At 36.7% G+C, this 14049-nt stretch overlaps 1 protein-coding gene across 1 annotated transcript in view; it reads left to right on the forward strand.

The window, feature by feature from the left end:
- Window positions 1-1422: 1422 nt before the first annotated feature.
- ANKFN1 (ankyrin repeat and fibronectin type III domain containing 1) overlaps window positions 1423-14049 on the forward strand; it is a 251754-nt gene continuing 239127 nt past the window's right edge. Inside the window, exon 1 of the mRNA XM_004747354.3 lies at window positions 1423-1460. The gene's annotated coding sequence lies outside the window, so the exon portion shown is untranslated. The remainder of the gene's footprint in view (window positions 1461-14049) is intronic.

Genomic DNA, 14049 nt, shown 5'->3' on the forward strand with positions numbered 1-14049 from the left:
TTCAACAATTTGTCAATGAGGAACCTCACCCCCAACCATCTCCATGGATAGGAAATGAGGAGTTAGGTGGTTCGCCAAAACATTTAGGGATATTCCAGTGTGGCTGTTGATCTAACTCGAATTGTACTCAGCAGTTAGAGAAATGAAGAGTGGAGGGAGGCAGTCTGGGAGGGAGATTTGGGACAATGGTACGTACGGCACAGATTGCCAAGAGAGGACACATCTCACACAAGCAGAACTCTCTCCATAGCCACCCTTCTAGCTCCAGTTTCATAGACTTACAGTATCTTCTTGATCTGGCTATCCAAATTGGTCTTCTGCTAATAACAATCACAGTAAAACACTAGATAGGCCAGCCTTATGTTACTATTTTACATGTATTTTATTTAACTCTTAAAACAACTCATTATTATTTCTATCAATCCTAGAACATCGAGTCAATTTGCCAAAGTCACACTATTATGAAAAATGGCAGAGCTTGGAAAAATACTGCTCACCGAGGTGACTAATCTGACTCATCCAGATCCATGTGGGTGGCATGACAGGGTCTTTCTGTAGGTCTGAGGACCCCATGACTTGAATGTTCAGTCGTAGAGATGACCTGGAATCATGGGAATCTCAGCATGCAAGTTGTTCATATCAATCATAGGGACTTACCTGCCATTTCCAATTAAATCTACTACCCTGAAAAGTACCCCTTTGGATATATATCCTCACAATATATCCCCCAATCCCCCCAGAAAAGGATTTGCAAGCAAGCTGAATTGTCTGGTAGGTGGCCACACTGAACAGATAGCACGCACAATTGGCACTCTCCTTCCCTGCATAGGCACAGTCTAATTGTGTCTTCTTTTACTGCCGTCTTGAACAAGAAAAAAACCTGGCATTGATTTCAAGCCCCCCATCCCAGTACTCCTCAGAAAAGCTCTTTACTTCTTGGAAAAGAAAACTTATCCACTTACCCAAATAAGCATGAATCAAGAAGATCATAATTTTTAGGAAGAGTTTAAGTTAGTGGAACAATGTGTCAGAACTGGGTCTCTGAGCATGAGGCGCAGTGTCAGTATAAACCAGAAGCAAGAGAATACTGAGTCTAAGCCATGGAACAAGGTAACTAGACCCCTCCTCTTTCTTTCTCCCCAGGACCAGGCATGGGAGACAAAGTGAGTGTCAAGGGCTCTCGAAATTCTAGGATGTTCTGGGGGCAGGGAGCTGAGCATGCGGTGAGCTATGGCTGTAGACTTCCATGTTTGCTCTGTGGGCAACTTCTCCCAATTACACTATTTTCACCTCCAGGCTCCTCGTGTTTTCAGTCAGCGGACATACCTTGAAAGGCAATCCAATGCCTTTTTCAGTTGGAATGGGTTACTTTACGGTTTTGTTTTGTTTTAACACACTTTTTTTCCCTCTTTGTTTCAGAAGCTGCCCTTTAAAGACAGGCATTTTACTTGCAGCAAAATGTAAGTACATTTTCTTCTTGAAATGATACCTACTTCTCAGTTGTAATTCCTCAAACCTCCTCGTCTTTATGGTTCCCATCTCACATTGCTGCCTTTTTGAAGTCTGGCTTAACAAATGCAGTCGCAGTGTGAGTCTGCCCCTTCACACTGTGGTTCTGTCTAGCATCGTGCAGCATCTCACCAACTGCTTGGGAAACAGATTGAACCCGATCAGGGCTGCTACTACGTTGTATCTAAAAAGTTAGAAAAAAAGTGAGGAGGAAAAATTAGGTGGTGTTCTTCTGTATGTGACGATCATGTGACACCAAACATTTGAATATTCAGGTTCTCTCAGGTGTCTAACTTATTACTCTTTGCCCAGTTGTTCCTCATAGTCACAGACTGTTTCATATTTAATAGCACAGTAGTTATCTTGATAATGCCTGCCTTCCTTTGTGTACTGCATTGCAGCCATGCTGTAAACCCATGTTCTTTCTAGAATGAATCTCCCACGTATTATGTTTCTTTACTCTTGGTACTTTTAGTGTCTGTACCAAATTAGAAACACCCTCTGTTTTAAAAGACCAAATAAAATTAAACCAGGTACGAACTGGGAGTTCGAAATATGAATGTTACATCTGTCTCTGGAATAATTTGAATAGTACCTGAGTTCAAAAAACAGGGGATAGATATGAATTCAATATAAAGACTCTAACTATTCAAAAGTAGCTTGAATGGTAGTGAGTTGCTTGTCACTACAGATTAGTAAGTAGGAGATCAACAACCATAGGTAGAAGGTCAAGCCAAGTAACCAAGAATGTACATCAACTCCCAGCTCCTCATTCGTACAGTTTCCAATGGAAGATACATGAGAGTAGTTACTGAAATATTTAATTAGACATTCTTGGACTCAGGAGAATCTAAAGGTCTCACTCTAATTACATATATTACGCAGGTTCTAATAAGTTCTCTTTTGAATCATTCAGTCCCTGAGGAAGCTAGACATTTAGCTGAATGCAAGAAAAACTTGGTTTTTGCTGATTTCCCTGGATGATACCTTTGGTTTGCTGTCTAGAATAAATTGATCCCATTGCTATACACCAAATATTCAAACACCAGTACAAGCAACATCCACCCTTAAAGCCATTTAGGTTTTATGTCAAAGTATTATGCAGTCACTGGAATTCTTTTAAATATCAATTTCTGGATTATATTGCTTTGCTCTTTATTGCATTATCAAGACACCTGAATGTTATGAATATTTTAAGCAGCTTTTACCTATGAAGTCTTGTTAGATTTTATGAGCTGTTTCCCTTTTCATGTGCTGTCCTAAGTATTTTATTTGTACAAGTGTTAACTTTTGACTGTATTTTTTTTTTAATTTGACAGAGAGGGATCACAAGTAGGTAGAGAGGCAGGCGGGGGTGGGGGGAGTGGGAAGCAGGCTCCACACTGAGCAGAGAGCCTGATGCAAGACTCGATCCCAGAACCCTGAGATCATGTCCTGAGCCAAAGGCAGAGACTTAACCCATTGAGCCACCCAGGCGCCCTTGACTGTATTCTTTCTGCTGAACATAGAAACTGTTTGGGAGAACAGTCTGTGTTTACTTTCCTGCATATTTATTTTTAGGAGCTTTCACACCCAGTATCTATCCATTTAGGTTTGTCACTGGTTTTAAATGATTTAATGTTAAATACTAAAAGATACTTAGTTTGTGTTCATGGTGAAAATTGGATGAAAGGCAATTTAAGATAGCATTTCAGTCATTAACTGCAAGTATGCAACTATAAACACATATGTGACTACTACCCTCAGATCTCTATCAAATTGTTGGTTGAGGGGTGCCTGGGTGGCTTGGTGGGTTAAGCCTTTGCCTTAAGCTCAGGTCATGATCCCAGGGTCCTGGGATTGAGCCGCACGTTGGGCTCTCTTCTCAGCGAGGAGCCTGCTTCCCCCTCTCTCTCTGCCTGCCTCTCTGCCTACTTGTATCTCTCTCTCTCTGTCAAATAAATTTTAAAAATTAAAAAAAATTAAATCCACCATCATTTAACAACAACAACAAAAAGTTGGTTGAGAGCACCTTGTATCTGGGTGGTGGGGTGGGGGGAGCGGGGAGCACCAGAAACAGTTAGCTAGCTGTTTCACATTAAGAGATTAATTTGTGATTGCTTTATTTTCGCATTTTTTTTCCCCTCAAGCACATATAGAGTGCTTGGTGCCCTATTTTATTAGCAAATACTCTGAGAAGTAACCTTGCACCAAGTTCTGCACCATCCAGACAAAAACAGGTCTCCACATCTCTCCGCGTCATCTGAGCAACTGGTGGAAAGTTGGTCTGACCCATGGAGTCATGGAAATGCATTAAAATCACCAGGCAGTTGTGACTCGGTTCATTTTGGCAGCCAGACTCCATCAGCCCCTCAGGAGTTGGCATTATGTCCTAATGATGATTGTGTTATACAACCAATACAAATGGAAAACGACCTAATCAGCACACATTCAGACAAGGCTTGATCTGTAGTGAATGGCCGGAAGCTTTCCAAGTCAGGGACCTGGAAATGTGTATGGGCCACATAAAATCCCAGCTCTGCTGCAGCCAAGTCAGGAAGATATGCCCCCATGGAGAAAGGGGGTGGGTGATGGAAGGAACTCAGGATGAAAACTCAGAAGGCTTATGTCTGACTCCCAGATCACTCCCTCTGAAGTGGTGTGATTTTGAGAATGTTAGTTAACCCCTCAGTTTCTAAGTGTCTTTATTACGGGTTAGAGGAAGAGAAAGGAAAGGAAAGCATTTATTTTTTTCCTGCCTCCGTGAAAGGGTTGTTGTGATAATCACATAAGGTAACATTTGGGGAGGAGTTTGCCATCTAAAAGTGCTTTGTGTCTTTAAGGGATTTTTGTTCCATCCTTACTAGAGGCCCTCTCGGTCTCAGCGGGAATCCCTGGGATTCTTGGGGGTGGGGAGCGGGCACACTTGGGGCCATAAAATCAATACTACACAATGGAATAAAATAGAACCATATTGGGCCAAAACAGGCCCCTGGAAAGACTTGCACCCACATTTTTTGTTTCTGTTTAACTACAAATGTTCTTTGGGACCCCTGCCTCTGGTGGAAGAGAATTGTCTTCTGGGTGGTATGGGTGAGCAAGTTGCCAAACAAACCTGAATTATCCAGAGGCCTGTAAAATGCGCAATTGCTTTTTAAGAGGCATGGTGATATTGTGTGTTCCTTTCGATTTTTGGCAGTAACGATTTTCTGCAATTTGTGGTTTTGCAATTTCTCTTTATACAGACAACACTCTGGCTTTCATTCAATGCCCCACTGGTTGGGGGGAAGGGAGAGAGAGAGAGAGATTCCCTGGGGCTCTGACCACTCCAGAAAAAGAAGGAAATGTTAATGAAATAAGTCAGAAAGAATGCTCCAGACTAGTAGAAGCTGCTTGGTTAGTGGGGAAGAAACAACTTTTAATAAATTGCATAGTGTGGTTGGGATTTTATCTGGGGCTTTTTTCAACTGGGCACAGGTCTGTTCCCCTTAACTCTTCTTGACTCTACTGAGCTTTGTCTGCAATCTCAACCTCATCTCTTCTTTTTTTTCCTGTATTCAACCAGTTTGGTCCCTTCTACTGGCTCCTTTCGGCTTCTCCTGTCCTAGGTGGGATTCCCTTTAAATACTCCATCAGTAGGCATCCACTTGCCAATTGCGTTAATTAACTTGGTTTGTGTAATTTACCTGAAGATCCATATGCCAGGATTTTCGCTGTCATTCTGGTTGCATTTTCTGCTTTTACCGCCAAGGCTGAAAAAAAAAAAAAGCCTCTTTACAGAAGAAGGTCTGTGGCCCGCATTGCAGATGCAGTACATGGATGTAGCCTTTATCTAGATGAGAGTGGTATGTTCTGTTTCTAGTCATCACCTCTGGAAAGGTTTTGCTGACTTATGTTTGCTTTTTTATGACTGCAAGGCGCTGTGCTGAAGGATTTAAAGCTGCATCCAGGGTAAATCTTGTATTCCTTCTCTGTTCATTTCTTTGTATCAAAACAACCCTCTGTTCTCTCTTAAGCAGATTCCCTGGGCTTTTGCCCCTAGATCCCAGGCTTTCTCTGCACAGAGGCAATTGCATAGGCCATCTATTTCCTCTCTTCTCATGACCCAAATGTCACCGCTTCTTTTGTTTCTAGGAGTAATATAAAGATAATTGCTACTCATATGTTAATTGTAATTTTCACGTGTGATTTTCTGGTGTACGTATTCTACAACTTGAGGGAATTATTTGTGATGTGCCATTATAAATCACAGTATTTTCATTTAGGAAGATCGTTCAGCAGGATGCAGTTCAGCAGCCCACCCTCAGCCCTCCTCACAGCATCTTCTTTAGGACCCCACTCCTTAGCCCATGGAAGTCCAACCCATTTTTAATAGCTCAGCACTTCCAACTTTCTTTTACTAACCTGAGGTAACCTTCAGGTAGTTCTCTTGCTAGTTTTGCCTTCTGGAGCAGCTCAGAAGTTGACTCCTTCTTCCACATGACAACCCTCCAAATATTTTGGAATCTGATCCCGTATACTCTCTGAGCCTTCCTTGTCCAGGCTAAACATCCCCTGTTGCTTCAGCCATCCTTCATATGACTTGGTTTAGTTACCCTTTCCATTTGCCCCAGTCACATTTTTCAATGACCCTCTTAAAATGTTATGGTCTGAACTTTAAAAAACAATAACAACAACAACAACAACAAAATACTGCCAAGATGGCTACCCATCGCACGCAGAGCATTAAGGAAAAAAAGTTCTTGCTCTGGGCATGTTATTTCTATTACTATAACCTAAGAGTACATCACAAATTTTAATAATACTTGAGTCCTGAGATTAATCCTAAAACCTCTAGATGCACTATATAAAAGCTGCTATAAAAACAGATTTTTCCCCAGTCCTATATTTATGCAGTTGGTTTCAAATACTACACAAACCTATACATTTATTCCTGTGACACATATTAGCTCAGAATACTAGTGGAAACTGCTAGGAGCTTTTTGAATTTGAATTACTTTAAGCCTAACTGTTTCAGTTTTGGGATGTATTTGATTTACCTCTTGACTTCATTCAAAAGATTGATAAAAGCAGTGACTATCTGGGTTTTAAGCTTTTTGCAATGGAATCATGTTTTATTCATCGTCATCTTCATCTCTTCTGAAAAGTCTGTGACATTCTGTTAAACAACCAGATGCTCAATAAATGCTTTTATGAAATCACTCAACAATATGTGATACAGGCAGTTTTCCAACATCCTGACATGCAGTTATCTTTAAACTGATCTCTAAGTGCCCTTTGGAAACTAAGAGTAAGATGAATTTTATCCTACCTTGCTGATGTTGGTCAACGTTACAGCATTATATAGTTCACTAACAGTATGATCTTCAGGGCTAGAGTGCGTGGATTCTAATCTTAACTTGATTTTGCTACCTATGTGATTTAGAGCAAGTTACTCTACTTTTCCTGTTTCTTGTACTGATATGTAAAATAATGAGGTTGTTGTGATTTTAAAGCTAATTAATCCATGTAAAGAATGTAGGACAGCAATCAGTAATATAAAAGCAATAATTAGTGGTAGTAATCATTGTATTGTTGTCACTTTTATTGTTATTGTCAAGCTACACTAGTATAAACAACCTATCATAAGAGGAACAAAGGCAATTTGGTAGAATTTATTTATAGTGAACCTATATTGACTCTAAATAATAATTTTATGATCAAAATGTTTGTGTAACCTAAATATAACTCAGCTGCTCCATGGCACTCTAAGTTTAGGTATATATTCAAAGGAACACAAAAACCTAAACAAATGAAAACAATGTAAATTTTTATTAAAGTCTCTCAGGGGAATTCTATTACATTTCACAGCGAAATATTCTAAAGACTGTTGGCCAATTTTCTCTTGGTAGCTGCTCAGAAATTTCGTTCTTCTCCTTCTCTTCTTCTCTCTATAACAAAATGGGAACGGGGTAACCTGGCTGGCTCAGTTGGAAGAGCATGTGATTCTTGATCTCAGAATCCTGAGTTTGAGCCCACATTGGATGTTGAAATTACTTCAATATATAAAACTTTTTTTAAAAATTTAAATGCTAGTTTGCGTTGCTTTTTTCCACACTTACCTCTTCTATTTCAAATATGCCCAATTCTCAGGATTAATAAATCGCAAGTCTGTTATTTCCTGTCTCTAACAATTCCATCAATTATGTAATTTCAGTGTGGCCCTTCTAGGCTTCTTCTGGAATAAACTATATGTATATATATATATATATTCATTCCATCAATTATGTAATTTCAGTGTGGCCCTTCTAGGCTGCTTCTGGAATAAACTATATGTATATATATATATATTCATTCCATCAATTATGTAATTTCAGTGTGGCCCTTCTAGGCTGCTTCTGGAATAAACTGTATATATAGTTTATTATATATATTATTATAATATAATATATTATATATATTATTATTATAATGTTATGTTCTATATATGTTCTATATATAATATATATTATAAACTATATATAATAAATATATAGTTATATATTATTTATTTATTTATTTATATTTATATATATAAGCAGAAGGCTGCTTCTGGAATAAACTATATATATAGTTTATAATATATATATAACTATATATAATTGATTATATATATAGTTATATATATAATATAACATATATTATAAACTATATATGTAATAAACTATATATAATAAATATATGGTTTATATGTTATTTATTTATTTGTATATATTTAAATACATATAAAATACATATGAAATACATAAATAAATTATGAAATTACATAATTGATGTAATATATATAGTTTATATGTATATATCTATATATATGTATATATGTATATATCTACACACATATATATAATAAATCTTATTGATATAATAGATGTGTAGCACACAACTTACAAATAATAAAATGTGTAATACCCTTTATTGTAAATTCCATGTAGCCAGCTGATTCTCAGAGAATACTTTCATTGATTTGTGCTGAACTCTTGGTATCTACAGTCAGCCTATGGTTGCAGTTGATGAATAAATGTAGTTTACATGTAGGTATGGATCAGTAACATGAGCAACTTCTTTACTTAATTGAATAATAGTTTTTTAATATATTTCCTCAAGTTCCTGTACTGTTTATGACAGCTATAAACAACAGTCCTTTTTAGTTAATCTGAATTAAGATTTTCTGTATAACTTTCTTAAATCTAGACAATCAACAAAATAATAAATCAAGTCTTGATGTGTGGTATTTGCTGATATCTGTGCTGTAGATACTCCTACCATGGCCAATTTCAAGCTATTAACGTGAAAGATACTATTGACTATAAAATTAAGAAGGGATATGCAGTCGTGCCTTAATATGGGTGGGGGGTGGGAGGTTGGGTGAGCCTGGTGGTGGGTATTATGGAGGACTTGTATTGCATGGAGCACTGGAAGTGTTGCATAAATAATGAATTTTGGAAGACCAAAAAGAAATTTAAAAAAAATTAAAAATAAGAGATCATTTTGAATGAAAAAAAAAAATAGATGCAAATAGCTCAGAAGCCATAGGTAAAATAAAATGTAAAAAAAAAATTAGGAAGTGATGAGTTTTGAGTATTTCCTTTCTTTAATTATTGAGGTGTAATTAACATACATTATATTAGTTTTAGGCATACAGCAGAATGATTCAGTATTTGTGTGAATTATAAAATAATCTCTATGAAAGTCTAGTCAACATCCATCACCATACGTAGTTACAGAATTTTTTTCTTGTGATGAGAACTTTTAAGATCTACTCTCTCAGCGAACAAGAGAGAGAGCAAGCACAAGCAGGGGGAGCATCAAAGGCAGAGGGAGAAGCAGGCTCTCTGAGGAGCAGAGAGCCTGATGTGGGTCTCTATCCCAGGACCCTGGGATCATGACCTGAGCCAAAGGCAGATGCTTAACAACTGAGCCACATAGACACCCCTGCAATACAGAATTATGAAGTATAATTGCCATGCTGTATATTACATTCCCATGACTTATTTATTTTACAACCGGGAGTGTATACCTTTTGATTCCCTTCCCTCATTTCCCCCAACAAACCCAGACCCTGCCTCTGGCAACCACTCTATGAATGCTCTTTCTGGTTTTCATTTGTTTGGGTTTTTTTTTTTTTTTTTTTTGATTCCACATGTAAGTGAGATCATACAGTATTTGTCATTCTCAGTCTGGTTTATTTCACTTAGTATAATACTTTCAGGGCCCATCTATGTTGTTACAAATTGCAGTATTTTATACTTTCTCATGGTTGAATAATGTTCCACTAAATATAGATAGACATCTTCATGTTTTCTATCCATCCAATGATGGACACTTAGGTTGTTTCCATATGTTGGCCTTTATAAATAATGCAGTGAGTATGAAGGTACCCATATCTTTTCAAGTTAGGTCTTTGTTTTCTTTGGATAAGTAGCCAGAAATGGAATTACTGGATCACATGGCAGTTCTATTTTTAATTTTCTAAAGAACCTCCATACTGTTTTACACAATGTCTACATCCATTTATATTCCAACCAGAAATGCACAAAGGTGATATCTCACTGTGGTTTCAGTGTGCATTTCCATGATATTTAGTGATTTTGAGCAGTTTGTCATTTATCTGTTGGCCCTCACTATATCTTCTTTGGAAAAATGTCTGCTCAGATCCTCTGCCTATTTTTTAATTATTTTGTTGGTTTTTTGCTTTATCTTGTTGCTGTTGAGTTTTAGGAATTCTTTATTTATTTTGGGTATAAACCCCTTATCATTTATAAGATTGGCAACTATTTTCTCACATTCAATAGGTTGCCTTTTCATTTTGTTATAGTTTTCTTTTGTTGTGTAGAAGTTTGATATATTTCCTTTATTTTTAATACAAGTTATTTTATTATGTTTTTATAATTCAGTTTTTAAGAATGGCCATTCTTAGCAAATAGCTCACAAATTCCAGAAAGTCTAACTGCCACTTGCAAAGTGGCACAAACCATTTCCAAATCTATACTAGCCCCTTCTCTCTAGACAGCAGTGGCGGGTAGCAAATGGGCAGAAGTGGTGAGGTATAGTTGAGAATATTGACAAGTAAAATTTTTCCCAAGTGATGTTATTCTTTTTTTTTTTAGAAATCTATTTTAGTTTTATGAAATATCAGGATCTTCTAATATTCAGAAGCTACTTTCTACCTCCCTCATCATTAAAATATGTTTTCACCTTTTGTGTTGATTATTGACTAAAGATTCTATTACTTATCTTTTCTAAACAATTTTTTTAGACTACAGAATCAGAACAAGTTAAAAGGGAGTAAGGAGGAGATAATTGTAGGATTATAGATATTTAATGAAATCCACAAACAGAAAACAAAGTTTAATTGGACTTTACACTAACTTGAATTGGAGAGCTCTATAAAACAATGAAGAGCTATCGAGAACCGAGGCTTCTCTTCGTGGTATTGCCTAGTTCTTTAGACCTGGTTCATCTTCCTCCTCAGATTGCATATGGCCCAAAATGGCAGGCACAGACGTCAAAGAGAAGACATTTTAGACCTTCTTCCCGCTGGGGGAATACACATCAATTCCAAACATCAAGGAAAGAAATCTATGTGGTTCAGGTCTCTGTTCTTCAGGAAGCCATTGGCCAGCATAAATGGGATTTCTTAGTTGAAAACATCTCTAGTTCCATTAGCTATGACTCCAGGGTTGTGAGAATGTATAGGGTAAGATACAGAGTATGGGTAAGGATAGTACCCACAGTATAAAGCAGTGAGAAGACAGACATGATGGGCATTTTTAGTGCAATATGCATAGATTCCTTCATTAAAAAGAGGAAGTGTTACTTCAAATAAACAGGAATTGACTCTAAGGAATACCTATCTACTACCACTCACATTTAATTAATTTTAACATTTTCCAGTATTTGGCCTAGGTTTTTATGAAGTTGAAAAAAAAATCATTACATTTTCGTATGCCCCCTTTCTTGATCCTATTCTGCTCTGTCATTCTCCGGAGAAAAACAGTCTTGGGTATTTATCCACATTTTGTTTATTAATGCGCTTATTAATATCCACAGTCTTTTAAGTTTTCATAAATGATGTGCCATTCTGTACATTTTTTCTAGTCAACATTGTGTTTTTGAGATTTATCCAAATGGACACATGGCTCTGATTAGTTGCTCAAACTCTAGATAATGTTCCATTGTTTAAATATAATACTATTTATTAATTCATTCTCCTACTGATGAACAATTAGGTTGTTGCCAGTTTTTACTATTAAAAAAAAGTGTTTCATCGATGCATCTAAGTAGATTTTTCTCAAGAGTACCTAGATGTGAAATTGTGGCATTCTAAGGTATGTGTACCTCATAAACATTGCTAGATAATGCCAAGTTGCTTTCCTAGTGGTTGACTAGCTTGCATTCGTATGAGCAGTTCCTGTGAGTTCCTGCTTCCCAAATCTTTGCCATCATGTTGTTTTCAAACTTAAAACTTTTCCAATCTGATGGATATAAAATGGTGTCTAATTTTTCTAATTTTCAATTCCCTAATTTCTAGTGAAGCTTAACATTTTTTTATATGTTTCTTGGTCATTCACTTTTCCTCTTTTGTGATTTGCCTATCTACAGCCTTTATTATTTTTAAACTAGTTGCTTTTCTGTTTCTATGAATTTGTAGAAGTTATTTATCTATTTGGGTAGTAAACTTTTCTGTGTTACATGAAAATGTCTTTTCCCAAACATTGTCCTATCTTTTTACTTAGGTGTACTAATTTTTATTATGGGGATACTTACATTTTAATGGCATCTAAATTGTTGAACATTTCACTTAGGATTTGTTTCTTCTCTGTTCTAACATTGTAAACATATTCTTATGTATTTTTTTAAAGTTATAAAGTTTTGATTTCCAGTTCATGTTTTTGATTCATAAGGAATTTATATTATAGGGATGCCTGGGTTGCTCAGTCATTAAGTATTTGCCTTTGGCTCAGGTCATGATCCCGGGATCCTGGGATCAAGGCCCCTGTTAGGCTCCCCGCTCAGCAGGAAGCCTACTTCTCCCTCTCCCACTCACCCGGCTTGTATTCCCTTTCTTCCTCACTCTGTGTCAAATAAATAAAATCTTAAAATTTATAATCTACATGGTGTGAGGTAAGGATCCAAATTTATATTTTTCTCTATGGAAAACTAGTTGTACTCTCATAAATCGTCCTAATTTCCCCCCATTGAATTGTTATACCATCTCTGTCATAAATTTGGTTTCCATACATGTCTAGATCTGTTTCTGGAAAATCCAAGTCTGTCCAGTAGCCTGTTGGTTATCCTTGCACCTGAAATAGCTTTCTCTTAACTGTTAGGATCTGACAGGTAAGGTTTTATACCTTCATCTTTTTCTTCAATATTGTGTAGACTATTTTTTGACTTTTACTTTTTCAAGTGGTTTTGAATTCAGTTTCTTTGTTTCCACAAAAATCTCTATTAGAAGTTTTATTGCAGTTGCATTGAATTTATGGGTTGGTCAGGAAAGTTAACATCTTTATTATTATATTATAGTTTACCATTCACGAGGATGATACATTGTGCAGAATATTTGATGTTTTATGAAACTTGAAAATATTTTACTTGTTTTTCCTACAAAATGCCTATATATCTTTTGGTATATTTATTACTCATAACAGTTCATTGGTGTGTGATTGATCTTTTTCTATTTTAATACTTGGTTTTTAATCCAGCAACCCTACTCATCTCCCCAAAGATTTTTTTTTAATTTATTTATTTCACAGACAGAGATCACAAGTAGGCAGAGAGGTAGGCAGAGAGAGAAGGAGAAGCATGCTCTCTGCTGAGCAGAGAGCCCGATGCGAGGCTCGATCCCAGGACCCTGAGACCATGAGACCATGACCTGAGCTGAAGGCAGAGGCTCAACCCACTGAGCCACTCAGGTGCCCCTCCCCAAAGATTTTAATGATATCTCTGTAAATTATCCAAGGATTTTCTTTCTTTCTTTCTTTCTTTCTTTCTTTTTGAAGATTTTATTTATTTATTTGACAGAGAGAGATTACAAATCGGCAGAGAGGCAGGTAGAGAGAGGAGGGTGAGGGGAAGCAGGCTCCCTGCTGAGCAGACAGCCTGATGCAGGACTCAATCCCAGGACCCTGAGATCATGACCTGAGCTGAAGGCAGAGGCTTTAACCCACTGAGCCATCCAGGCACCCCAATCCAAGGATTTTCTACAAAGACAATCATACACTTTTTGAATAAGAGTAATTTGGTGTCATTCTTTCTAAATTCTATTGTTTTTGAATTTTTTGTTTGTTTTATGTTATTTTTGTGGGTTTCCAACTATGTTGAATAGCAGGGTGATGAGAACCATCCTTGGCTTGTTTCTTAATTCTTGTGACCTTAATAAGAAAGTATGTGAAATTAAGCTAATAAGAAAAATGTTTGCTATATGTTTTGGTTAAATAATTTCTATTAGTTTAGGAAAGATCTTTCTTATTCCTGTTTACAACAACAACAAAAAATTAAATCAGGATGGTGTGTTAAAATTTATCAAGTATTTTCCTGCAT

This window comes from Mustela putorius, unplaced genomic scaffold (assembly GCF_011764305.1).
Source record: "Mustela putorius furo isolate JIRA1106 unplaced genomic scaffold, ASM1176430v1.1 tig00003962_pilon_pilon_pilon, whole genome shotgun sequence".
In the NCBI taxonomy this organism is placed as follows: domain Eukaryota; kingdom Metazoa; phylum Chordata; class Mammalia; order Carnivora; family Mustelidae; genus Mustela; species Mustela putorius.